This window comes from Macaca fascicularis, chromosome 16 (assembly GCF_037993035.2).
Source record: "Macaca fascicularis isolate 582-1 chromosome 16, T2T-MFA8v1.1".
Taxonomy (NCBI): Eukaryota; Metazoa; Chordata; class Mammalia; order Primates; family Cercopithecidae; genus Macaca; species Macaca fascicularis.
Genome location: NC_088390.1, coordinates 645,644 through 658,434, shown reverse-complemented (window position 1 = coordinate 658,434; position 12,791 = coordinate 645,644). Strand labels below are relative to the sequence as shown.

General features: G+C 51.5%; 1 pseudogene; it reads left to right on the top strand.

Annotated features, from left to right (window-relative positions):
- The first annotated feature begins 2,985 nt into the window (after positions 1-2,985).
- LOC107127690 (uncharacterized) lies at positions 2,986-4,769 on the top strand (annotated as a pseudogene).
- The last annotated feature ends 8,022 nt before the right edge of the window (positions 4,770-12,791 follow it).

The following is a 12,791-nucleotide window of genomic DNA, read 5'->3' as shown; positions in this document are numbered from 1 at the left end:
ATTTTTTAGTAGAGACGGGGTTTCACCGTGTTAGCCAGGATGGCCAACGTGGTGGATTCTTTACTGGTAACAGCTTTCATTTTAAACTTGGGTTGGGCCGGGCGCGGTGCCTCACACCTGTAATCCCAGCACTTTGGGAGGCCGAGGCGGGCGGATCACCTGAGGTCAGGAGATCGAGACCAGCCTGGCCAACATGGTGAAACCCTGTCTCTGCTAAAAATTAAAAAAAAAAAAAAAGCCAGGCAGGTGGTGGGTGCCTGTAGTCCCAGCTACCTGGGGAGGCTGAGGCAGGAGAATCACTCGAATCCAGGAGGCGGAGGTTGCAGTGAGCCGAGGTCCCACCACTGCACTCCAGCCTGGAAGACAGTAAGACTCAACTTTTGTTGGTGGGGACCATGCCAGGAATTGGGCTCTGAACATACTAATTAGGATTCTTCTTGTTTTGATGACCAAACCCCAAGCAGAAACTTTATTAACATCACTTCAAAAATAACATATCAAAGGAGCACCCTAGGCCAGGTGCGGTGGCTCACACGCTTTGGGAGACTGAGGTGGGAAGATTGCTTGAGCCCAGGACTTCAAGACAAGCCTGGGCAACAGAGTGAGACCCCATCTCTGTTAAAAAAAAAAAAAAAAAAAATAGGCCGGGCACGGTGGCTCATGCCTGTAATCCCAGCACTTTGGGAGGCCAAGGCAGGTGGATCATGTGAGGTCAGGAGTTTGAGACCAGCCTGGCCAACATGGTGAAACCCCATCTCTACTAAAAATACAAAATAAGCCAGGCATGGTGGTTGGCACCTGGAATCCCAGCTACTCGGGAGGCTGAGGCAGGAGAATTGCTTGAACCCGGGAGGCGGAGGCTGCAGTGAGCCGAGGTCATGCCATTGCACTCCAGCCTGGGCGACGGAGCAAGACTCTCTAAAAAAAAAATAAAAGGAGCACCCATGGATGAAAGCAGCAGCTAACAGCTCTGTGATTCAGCCAAACCTAGGTATTGTGCCCATTCCTTCCCCTTGGTCCATTTTCTCTAGCCCCTTTAAAAACCAAAAAACAAGCAACTTTGAAGTCACGTTGGGTTTAAAATAAATAGTGATAATTTGTATAATCAATAAAGGGTTCAATCTGCTCTTACTATGGGGACTTCTCTGAAAGCTGGCTTAGCGGTGCCTCGGCCAGAGAACATTCTGTGTGGACTCTAACAGTGAAACAGGAGGCGTAGTGGACAAGGGTTCTGATCTCCAAACCCAGCTCAGGGATTGAAGCTAACTACCGCCACTCCTTCCTCTCTGGAAGAACAAAGAGCCAGTACCCAGGACTCTGCCCATCCCCGAGAAGGGGTGCCTGATTTCTTACGTCTAGGGTGGCTCCTTGCAGATCAGACAGGACTGAGAGCAGACCAGCCGAGACCAGCATGACCAACACAGGGCACGCAGGGCAGGTCTGAGGCTGCTGCCTGATGCAGGGTACGGCACCAACCCTTCCTGAATTGCCTTCGGATAAGGAGACCTGGTTCTCTGTTGACAGAATGCCAGGGGAAATGCCGCAAGCGTACAGCTGGAAATGGGATTCCTTCCCCAGGAAGAGCACTCGGAATAACCTGCCACAACCTGCCTGCTTGAGGGTGACAGCAAGTGTCTCACACTTCTTGCCAACTCCAAGTCAGATTCCTAAAAATAAAATAGAGCTGCACTGGGCCATTTAAGCAAAAGCCTTAGAAATATGGACACGTGGAATGCTGGCCTACATGACGGGTTCGATTACATTTTATATATTAAAAATTCCCAGTTTAGTATTCATCAGAATAGCCTCTTGGACCCTCGAAGTTCCACACCTTTGGGAAATACAAATTTCCTTAAGATAAAGGGATTTTTTTGTGTGTGTAAATAGCTTTCATTTTCTCCATCTGGAAGTGATTTCTCCCTGCGTGTCAGAGCACAAAATACTGCCGTTAATTAGAGCGTTACTGGATGCCATTTGCTAGAATGTATTTCCTTACTGCTGACAGAACAGACTCGAGGAAAGAATTAGCAGGCCCGTGACCTCGGCCCCTCCCAGTGGCTGCCCTCCCTTCCCTGACAGTCTAAGGAAGCAACGTGTGGGAGCAGAATGTGGCCGACCGAGCCCCGTCCCGGCCTGTCCGGTTGCAGTAGAGTCTCTGTAATGTGTAAAGTGTTTCGCTTCTGACTTGGAACCCTTCTTGCCCTGTGAATTTCTATCCTGTGAACATTCCCTTCTCCGTCCTTGCCGTTCCCCTCACAGCCTGCTCTTCCAGTGACTGCCAAGTGACTTCTCTCCTGCACACGTGTGTCCATCCTGTTTCCTTAGTAGCTGGATGGACATTTTGCCATGAAAACTTTGGGAAGTCCTGTGTCCTTTCAACAGTGGAAAGCTGGCTGCGGCCCTTCCATGAGGCTCCAGGATCATTACCTCGTTTCCATTCTTTCTTTTCAACAGCTCCCCATTGTACTAGGGAAGCCAAGGGATCACCCTAATGAGAAAAGAACCTTCCCTGTAGCCCACCTGGAAGGGCATTGCCTGCCAGCTCCTTCCTTCTCAGCTACGTGGACAGGAGGGAAGAGGAGGTGGCGATCTGCGGGACATGAAGGACGTGTCCACTTGAAGTGAAAGCAGCCTGGGATTGGAAGCATCCACAGAAGACCTGATCTGCGAGTCCTTGATCTGGACCTGGCGCTTTGACACTGGGCGAGTCACCGATCCCCTGAGCATCTGTTTTCAATATTGGTGAGAGGGGATTATAATGAATATTGGCTGTGAAGGTCACACAAGACCGGGCTATATGCACTTGCTCTGCAAAAGCCATAAGGCAATGTGAAGTGTGTGCGTGATCACCTGCGGGCAGGAGCCTGTGGCTGTCTTGCCTGGACTGGCTTTTTTAAACATGGCCGAGTGGTGACAAATCGTGCGGCCGCGTGCAGACTGCATCCGCAGCGAGCTCAGCATATCTGCTCTTTGCCTTTTTAGATCATGGCTATGATTTCCAGCCTACACGAGAGTTTTAAAAGACTGAGCAGGATCCCCTTCCCCGGGCAGCTGCTGCTTCCGTAGCGTTTAGGAACAAGCCTGCAGACACTGAGAAGAGAGCTTCCTCCCTCCTGGGGCTGGTGGCGAGGCTGCCTGTTGTGGAAAACATGGCACATCTCCTGTGAATGCGAACCGCAAGGGTTGCCAGAGGCTCCCTTCCAGAAAACTTCCTTAGGTGTCTGGTGACCACAGAGCAGACACTTCTCCCGACAGGGACAAAAATTCTGCCTGCCTTTGTTTCTTTTTCTTTTTTGTCCTTTTACTTATTCTTGATTTTGTATGTTTGTTTGTTTGTTTTTGCTATGATGCCCAAAAAACTAAGCAAGATTAACTTGGGACAGGCAGTTCTAACTGGGAACCCTGAGCTCGCAGGCTTCCCAGTTTGGATTACTTTCCAATTGTGTTTCAAAGATGTTTAGACTTTTCCCAAGGCCAGCCTAATCCTTGTAATCAGCCCAAAAGTTCCTCTCTGGCTCTGTCTGTCCCCTTTGAGGGTGTTGGCTCAGAGAACCTGGCGCGATATGAGATGTTAAAATAAAAATAATGTCCAGCGTCTGGGGCGATATGAGATGTTAAAATAAAAATAATGTCCAACGTCTGGGGCGATATGAGATGTTAAAATAAAAATAATGTCCAACGTCTCGCCCCCGGGAGTGCTGCTCACTTCATTCCAGGGCTACAGGAGCTTCTGCTCAGTCATCAAATGGAATTTGCACAATTGTCTTCCTCCTGTTTGGGGTAATTTTTCAACAAGTGAGAAATTAAGAACAGCTTCTCAACAAACTTCCCTCTACTTCCAGGGCCAAGAAAAGTATTTGCAGAGTGGGCTGCAGCTTTCAGGGGTCTCAGGTGAAATGGTGGCAAGAAACCCCAGCTCCCTTCACGTGTTTGCTCTGTGCTGATGGAAAAGGAAGGCGTTTCTCTGCTGCCAAAGAGACCCCATTCCACAGGGTTCTTCACAAAATCAAGCACTGCGGTGGACCGACAGGAGCAGCCACTGGAGGGCTTTAGAAGACAAATGGAAAACATATCAAATGCTGTGTAAAGAAAACATCCGTTTACACATGCAGCCCCCCACAGCCTCATACCCACACCCGATATGAAATGCTGTATAGACATCAGTTTACACACACACAGCCCCTCACAGCCTCATACCCACACCCGATATGAAATGCTGTATAGACATCAGTTTACACACACACAGCCCCTCACAGCCTCATACCCACACCCGATATGAAATGCTGTATAGACATCAGTTTACACACACACAGCCCCTCACAGCCTCATACCCACACCCGATATGAAATGCTGTATAAACATCATTTTACACACACACAACCCCTCACAGCCTCATACCCACACCCAATATCAAATGCTGTGTAAAGAAACATCAGTTTACACACATACAGCCCCTCACAGCCTCATACCCACACCCGATATCAAATGCTGTATAGACATCAGTTTACACACACACAGCCCCTCACAGCCTCATACCCACACCCGATATGAAATGCTGTATAGACATCAGTTTACACACACACAGCCCCTCACAGCCTCATACCCACACCCAATATCAAATGCTGTATAAAGAAACATCAGTTTACACACACACAGCCCCCCACAGCCTCATACCCACACCCAATATCAAATGCTGTATAAACATCAGTTTACACACACACAACCCCTCACAGCCTCATACCCACACCCAATATCAAATGCTGTATAGACATCAGTTTACACACACACAGCCCCCCACAGCCTCATACACACACCCAATATCAAATGCTATATAAACATCAGTTTACACACAGAGAGTCTCCCACAGCCTCATACCCATGCCTCTCACATGCTTGCACAGCCCTAAAGGATCCAGAGCATTGGCTCAGCAGCTGGCCAGCTCAGAGGTCAGAGGAGGGTGCTGAGGGGAGTGGAGGTCATTTGGGGTAGCCCTGGCCCTGGCTGCACAGTCCAGCTGCCGTGTGGCCTGCCTGTATTACCTTTGGTCATGAGAGGGTCTGGGCGACTCAGGGCTATCTGTACATGTTGGTGGGGTGGGAAGGAAAAGGTAACTGTGTGTTTACTGTGTCCTGGATACGTTATCACATCTCATTGGAGCAAATTCCTGCTAAGTTTAACTCCGTTTAGTGGATGGGACTTGGAGGCTCAGAGAGGGTAAGTGACAGGCCCAAGGATGTGTGGCTAGTATGGGGGCGTGCCAGGATTTGATGTGTGACTAGTGAGGGGTGAGCCAGGATTCGATGTGTGACTAAATGAGGGGTGAGCCAGGATTCAATATGTGACCAGTGAGGGGCGGCCAGGATTCAATATGTGACCAGTGAGGGGCGAGCCAGGATTCGATATGTGACCAGTGAGGGGCGAGCCAGGATTCGATATGTGACCAGTGAGGGGCGGGCCAGGATTCGATATGTGACCAGTGAGGGGCGGGCCAGGATTCGATATGTGACCAGTGAGGGGCGGGCCAGGATTCGATATGTGACCAGTGAGGGGCGTGCCAGGATTCGATATGTGACCAGTGAGGGGCGGGCCAGGATTCGATATGTGACCAGTGAGGGGTGGGCCAGGATTCGATATGTGACCAGTGAGGGGTGGGCCAGGATTCGATATGTGACCAGTGAGGGGTGGGCCAGGATTCGATATGTGACCAGTGAGGGGTGAGCCAGGATTTGATGTGTGACTAGTGAGGGGTGGGCCAGGATTCGATATGTGACTAGTCGGGGGTGGGCCAGGATTCGATATGTGACTAGTAAGGGGGTGAGCCAGGATTCAATATGTGACTAGTGAGGGGTGAGCCAGGATTTGATATGTGACTAGTGAGGGGTGGGCCAGGATTTGATATGTGACTAGTGAGGGGTGAGCCAGGATTTGATATGTGACTAGTGAGGAGTGGCCAGGATTTGATATGTGACTAGTGAGGGGTGGGCCAGGATTCGATATGTGACTAGTGAGGAGTGAGCCAGGATTTGATATGTGACTAGTGAGGGGTGGGCCAGGATTCGATATGTGACTAGTGAGGGGTGAGCCAGGATTCGATATGTGACTAGTGAGGGGTGGGCCAGGATTCGTTATGTGACTAGTGAGGGGTGAGCCAGGATTCGTTATGTGACTAGTGAGGGGTGAGCCAGGATTTGATATGTGACTAGTGAGGAGTGGCCAGGATTTGATATGTGACTAGTGAGGGATGGGCCAGGATTTGATATGTGACTAGTGAGGAGTGGCCAGGATTCGATATGTGGCTAGTGAGGAGTGGCCAGGATTCGATATGTGACTAGTGATGAGTGAGCCAGGATTCGATATGTGACTAGTGAGGAGTGGCCAGGATTCGATATGTGACTAGTGAGGGGTGGGCCAGGATTCGATATGTGACTAGTGAGGGGTGGGCCAGGATTCGATGTGTGGCTAGTGAGGGGTGGGCCAGGATTCGATGTGTGGCTAGTGAGGGGTGGGCCAGGATTCGATGTGTGGCTAGTGAGGGGTGGGCCAGGATTCGATGTGTGGCTAGTGAGGGGTGGGCCAGGATTCGATGTGTGGCTAGTGAGGGGTGGGCCAGGATTCGATGTGTGGCTAGTGAGGGGTGGGCCAGGATTCGATGTGTGGCTAGTGAGGGGTGGGCCAGGATTCGATGTGTGGCTAGTGAGGGGTGGGCCGGGATTCGATGTGTGGCGAGTGAGGGGTGGGCCGGGATTCGATGTGTGGCTAGTGAGGGGTGGGCCGGGATTTGATGTGTGGCTAGTGAGGGGTGGGCCGGGATTTGATGTGTGGCTAGTGAGGGGTGGGCCGGGATTTGATGTGTGGCTAGTGAGGGGTGGGCCGGGATTTGATGTGTGGCTAGTGAGGGATGGGCCGGGATGATATGTGACTAGTGAGGAGTGGCCAGGATTTGATATGTGACTAGTGAGGGGTGGGCCAGGATTTGATATGTGACTAGTGAGGGGTGAGCCAGGATTTGATATGTGACTAGTGAGGAGTGGCCAGGATTTGATATGTGGCTGGTGAGGGATGAGCCAGGATTTGATATGTGACTAGTGAGGAGTGGCCAGGATTTGATATGTGACTAGTTAGGGGTGAGCCAGGATTTGATATGTGACTAGTGAGGAGTGGCCAGGATTTGATATGTGACTAGTGAGGAGTGGCCAGGATTTGATATGTGACTAGTGAGCGGGTGAGCCAGGGTTTAGCTCAAGCCTTCATTCCAACATCCGTGCCCTTTGTACTACACCAGCAATTTTCAAATTTATTGGACAAAATTTTACACTGGATTGCCATTATACAAAACAGATAAAAGTATTTTATGAATATATGAGTTCAAATATTTTTCACAGGAAATCAGTAAAAGCATTGAAACTATTCCAGTAAATAGAAAGCATTTTAAACCAAGGTTATGGATGAAAATGTATATGTATCAACCCCAATTTACTTCTGGGTTTTGCTTTGGTTGCACAGAATAGAGAAATCTTGATTTAATCCAGCTAAGAATTTGCAAATAGTATCCATTTTGTTTTGTTTTAAACAGCTCTTCTTCGAGTGGTAGAGGCTCTTCAATTAAACAGAAGTGGCAAGAGCCTCTTTGTCTCCTAAAGTCTTCATGGCGGTGAGCAGCCCTTGGAGTGAGAGGTTAACACAAGCAAGGGCCTCCGACATCTTACATTTGCCCCAGAAGACATTTGAGGATGTGTGTTGCGTTATTACCATTTTTAATGTTTAGTTTTTAGAACTAAAACTAAATGCATTTTAAAAGTGAAGTTAGGGCCGGGCATGGTGGCTCACGCCTGGAATCCCAGCGCTCTGGGAGGCCGAGACGGGTGGGTCAGGAGATCCAGACCATCCTGGCTAACACGGTGAAACCATATCTCTACTAAAAATACAAAAAATTAGCCGGGCCTGGTGGCGGGCACCTGTAGTCCCAGCTACTTGGGAAGCTGAGGCAGGAGAATGGGGTGAACCCGGGAGGTGGAGCTTGCAGTGAGCCAAGATCGAGCCACTGCACTCCAGCCTGGGCGACAGAGCGAGACTCCGTCTCAAAAAACAAACAAACAAACAAAAAGGGAAGTTAGAATAAAACTTTTGTAGAGGTTCTCCACCAAAACGTCACTGAAGATTTCCAGGTTTCCCCAGGTGTCCATTTGGAAGCTGCTGCCCTCCTTGACACACGTCGCTCATTGTTTTTCTGGATTAGATGGGAGGGGAGGCTTGGCACTGTCACTTAGTACAGGAAAGGGCACGGTTTGACTTGAGGTAGCCACCCATTCAACAATAGCACCTAACCTCTCTCCCAAATTCTGTGCAAATTCAGGTTGAGCATCCCTAACCCGAGGTGCTCGGGCCCAGGAGTGTCTTGGAGTTCAGCTTTTTTTGGATTTTGGAATGTGTGTATTATATACGTACCAGTTCGGCATCCGTAATCAGAAAATCCCAAATCCAGATTGCTTCAATGAGCACTTCCTCTGGGTGTCATGTCGGCACTCGAAGTGTTTCGGATTTTGGAGCATTTTGAATTTCGGACGCTCGACCCGTAAGGCTGGGGGGCACAGTTGAGTTGAGGCCCTGTGGCCTTTGGAAATAGCACCTGAGAACTCTCTGAGTAACCCCTGGTGCAAGGCAGACACGTTCTGAGAACAAAGCAGTGTCACCGGGATGGAGAAGGGGCTTGGTCAGAGTGAGGTGGGCGATCAGAAGCACCTGATCCTTCCAAAAAGCCCCAAATCTTGTGCTGGAGACCTGGCATGACCACGTAGGCAGCGCTTCCCGACCTTTGCAGCCCGAAGTGAGGACATGAGTAACTCCTGTTGCCTCAACAGAAGAGGCTGCTGGGCCTGGGGACACCTGCCTCCCTCCCCAGCCCCAAGGCTAAGGGGATGAGTATCTGCTCATTTGCCGGATACCTTTGCGGTGGCCCCAACTCTCCAGTTGGGAAACTTGGAATTGGGGCATGAAGGTTGGAATTAGAGTGTCGGGGTTGGGGGGGCCTGTTTGTTTCCGTGTCGGGAACTCTGTCAAAGTCCCTCCGTTTGTAGATGGGACACTGAGATCTCAAGAGTTTCGATCACTGGCTTACTCCCCGCCATAGAAGAGGAGTGGCAAAAACTAAACCACCCGTGTACATGCCGCTGTCGATACCACACTGCTTTCCCTAGCTGTCCAGTCCTGGGGTGTGTCCTTCGCCCCACCCAGTCCTCAGAGATTGTCCCCTTTCGCCCTCTGCTTGCAGAAGTGAACACGGGTCCCCCGCTTTTCCTGATCCCACTCCCCCCACAGCCCGTCGGTTTTCTTAGTGCGTCAAGGGGAGTCCACCGCCCCCATCCACACATGCATTCCCGCCGAGCAAGTCAGCCTCCATCTCAACCTCTGTCCTGACCCTGCTCTCGAAGGTCACCCGTGCCCTTCTTGCCCGACTCACATCTGTCCTGACCCTTATGCTGAAGGTCACCGATGCTCTTCTAGCCCGACACATTCTTCACCTACAGATGGTTCCCGACTTACGATGGTCCCGCTTAACGAGTTTTCGACTTTACAATGGTGCAAAAGTGATTTGTGACCAGTACAAACCCTACCCGGAGCACCTGTACAGCCGCTGTTTTCACCTTCAGTGGGAACAGATGCATAAGGTGAATCACATGAGACAGTCAACACTCTATTGTAAAATAGGCCTCGTGTTACGGGATGTTGCCGAACTACGGGATAGTGTGACTGTTCTGAGCATGCGTAAGGTAGGCTAAGCTATGACATTGGGCGGGTTAGGTGTATTGAATGCATTTTTGACTTAACATGTCCGACTTACAGTGGGTTTATTGGGACGTAACATTCATCAGTGGAGGGGCATCTGTGTGTGAGTCCCCCCTCCCCCCGGATTCCCCCTTAACCGTGTGAGTCCCCCTCCCCCCGGATTCCCCCTTAACTGTGTGAGTCCCCCTCCCCCCGGATTCCCCCTTAACTGTGTGAGTCCCCCTGTCCCCGGATTCCCCCTTAACTGTGTGAGTCCCCCCTGTCCCCGGATTCTCCCTTAACTGTGTGAGTCCCCCTCCCCCCGGATTCCCCCTTAACTGTGTGAGTCCCCCTCCCCCCGGATTCCCCCTTAACTGCGTGAGTCCCCCTCCCCCCGGATTCTCCCTTAACTGTGTGAGTCCCCCTGTCCCCGGATTCTCCCTTAACTGCGTGAGTCCCCCTCCCCCCGGATTCCCCCTTAACTGCGTGAGTCCCCCTCCCCCCGGATTCTCCCTTAACTGCGTGAGTCCCCCTCCCCCCGGATTCTCCCTTAACTGTGTGAGTCCCCCCTCCCCGGATTCCCCCTTAACTGTGTGAGTCCCCCCTCCCCGGATTCCCCCTTAACTGTGTGAGTCCCCCTGTCCCCGGAATTCTCTCTTAACTGCGTGAGTCCCCCTCCCCCCAGATTCCCCCTTAACTGCGTGAGTCCCCCTTCCCCCGGATTCTCCCTTAACTGTGTGAGTCCCCCTGTCCCCGGATTCTCTCTTAACTGTGTGAGTCCCCCCTCCCCCCGGATTCCCCCTTAACTGTGTGAGTCCCCCTACCCCCAGATTCCCCCTTAACTGTGTGAGTCCCCCTCCCCCCGGATTCCCCCTTAACTGCGTGAGTCCCCCTCCCCCCAGATTCCCCCTTAACTGTGTGAGTCCCCCTCCCCCCGGATTCTCCCTTAACTGCGTGAGTCCCCCTCCCCCCGGATTCTCCCTTAACTGTGTGAGTCCCCCTCCCCCCGGATTCTCCCTTAACTGTGTGAGTCCCCCCTCCCCGGATTCCCCCTTAACTGTGTGAGTCCCCCCTCCCCGGATTCCCCCTTAACTGCGTGAGTCCCCCCTCCCCGGATTCCCCCTTAACTGCGTGAGTCCCCCTGTCCCCGGATTCTCCCTTAACTGCGTGAGTCCCCCTGTCCCCGGATTCTCCCTTAACTGCGTGAGTCCCCCTCCCCCCGGATTCCCCCTTAACTGCATGAGTCCCCCTCCCCCCGGAGTCCGCCTTAACTGTGTGAGTCCCCCTGTCCCCGGATTCTCCCTTAACTGCGTGAGTCCCCCTGTCCCCGGATTCTCCCTTAACTGCGTGAGTCCCCCTCCCCCTGGATTCCCCCTTAACTGTGTGAGTCCCCCTCCCCCCGAATTCCCCCTTAACTGTGTGAGTCCCCCTCCCCCCGGATTCCCCCTTAACTGTTTGAGTCCCCCTGTCCCCGGATTCCCCCTTAACTGTGTGAGTCCCCGTCTCCCCAGATTCTCCCTTAACTGTGTGAGTCCCCCTGTCCCCGGATTCTCCCTTAACTGTGTGAGTCCCCGTCTCCCCAGATTCTCCCTTAACTCCTTTGACACTTTGTTGCTTTACTGGCTCCGGGACTTGTTAGTCTTGTTCCCCAGCTCTCCTCTCCTTCTGAGCCTTGACAGCGGCCAGGCCTTGAGGTCTTAGGCCCCCAGTTTTCGTGCCAGGCTCCTGAGGACTTACCTGCCATCACAGGTGCAAACACCAGCTACACCTGAGCTCCCCGCGATTTTCAGTTCCTGTCCTCTAGCTTATATGCACCATCTCGAGGTACGCTCAGCCCCCTTCCTGAATCCCCCATTTTTCTTTCTTTCTTTCTTTCTTTCTTTCTTTCTTTCTTTCTTTCTTTCTTTCTTTCTTTCTTTCTTTCTTTCTTTCTTTCTTTCTTTTTCTTGTTTTTGAGACAGAGTCTTATTCTGTTGCCCAGTCTTGTCTCAAACTCTTGGGCTCAAGTGATCCTCCCACCTCGGCCTCCCAAAGTGCAGGGATTACAGGCGTGAGCCGCCGCACCCGGCTGAATTCCCCATTTCTAAATGGCTCCACCTTCCTTTCCTAGGGCCTCAGTCTCAACACCGTAGTCACCGCGAGCGACTCTCGTTGTCAGCCAATATGGTTAGTTTATCATAAACTTTTTTTCTTAATGATTATACAGACAACAGTCACAGAAATCAAAAGAAAATCTTGCCCCAACAAATCAAGAATGGAAGTCCCAGGAAGCCGGCACAGGCGGGTCTTGGTGTGCGGAAGCCACTCTCCCTGGGCTCCGGGCTGGGCCTGCTGCACGCCTCTTTCCTTAGGTTTCTCAGAAGGTGCTAAGAAGCCTGGCTCCAGCGGGTGACTTCTCAAAACCGATGACACTGATGGCTCAGTGGTCTGTGCTGCTATTTACCCTATAATATTGCAATAGCAACACTCATTTTTAAAGCACAATGGGCCAGACGCGGTGGCTCACACCTCTAATTCCAGCACTTTGGGAGGCCGAGGCCGGAAGATCACGAGGTCAGGAGTTCGAGACCAGCCTGGCCAACATGGTGAAAGCCCATCTCTCCTAAAGATAACAAAAAATTAGCCAAACATCGTGGCGCACACCTGTACTCCCAGCTGCTCGGGAGGCTGAGGCAGGAGAATTGTTTGAGCCCGGGAGGGGGAGATTGCAGTGAGCCGAGATGGTGCCACTGCACTCCAGCCTGGGCAATAGGGTGAGACTCCATCTCAAGAAAAAAAAAAAATTAGCCAGTTGTGGTGGCAGGTGCCTGTAATCCCAGCTACTCGGGAGGCTGAGGCAGAAGAATCACTTGAACCCAGGAGGTGGAGGTTTCGGTGAGCTGAGATCGTGCCACTGCACTCCAGCCTGTGCACAGCCTGGACGACAGAATGAGACTCTGTCTCTAAATAAATAAATAAATCTACATGGAAATATATCAGAAGTGCTGCTCTCCTTTGAAGACTTCTCTGTGTCTTTATGTGGGAAAAGG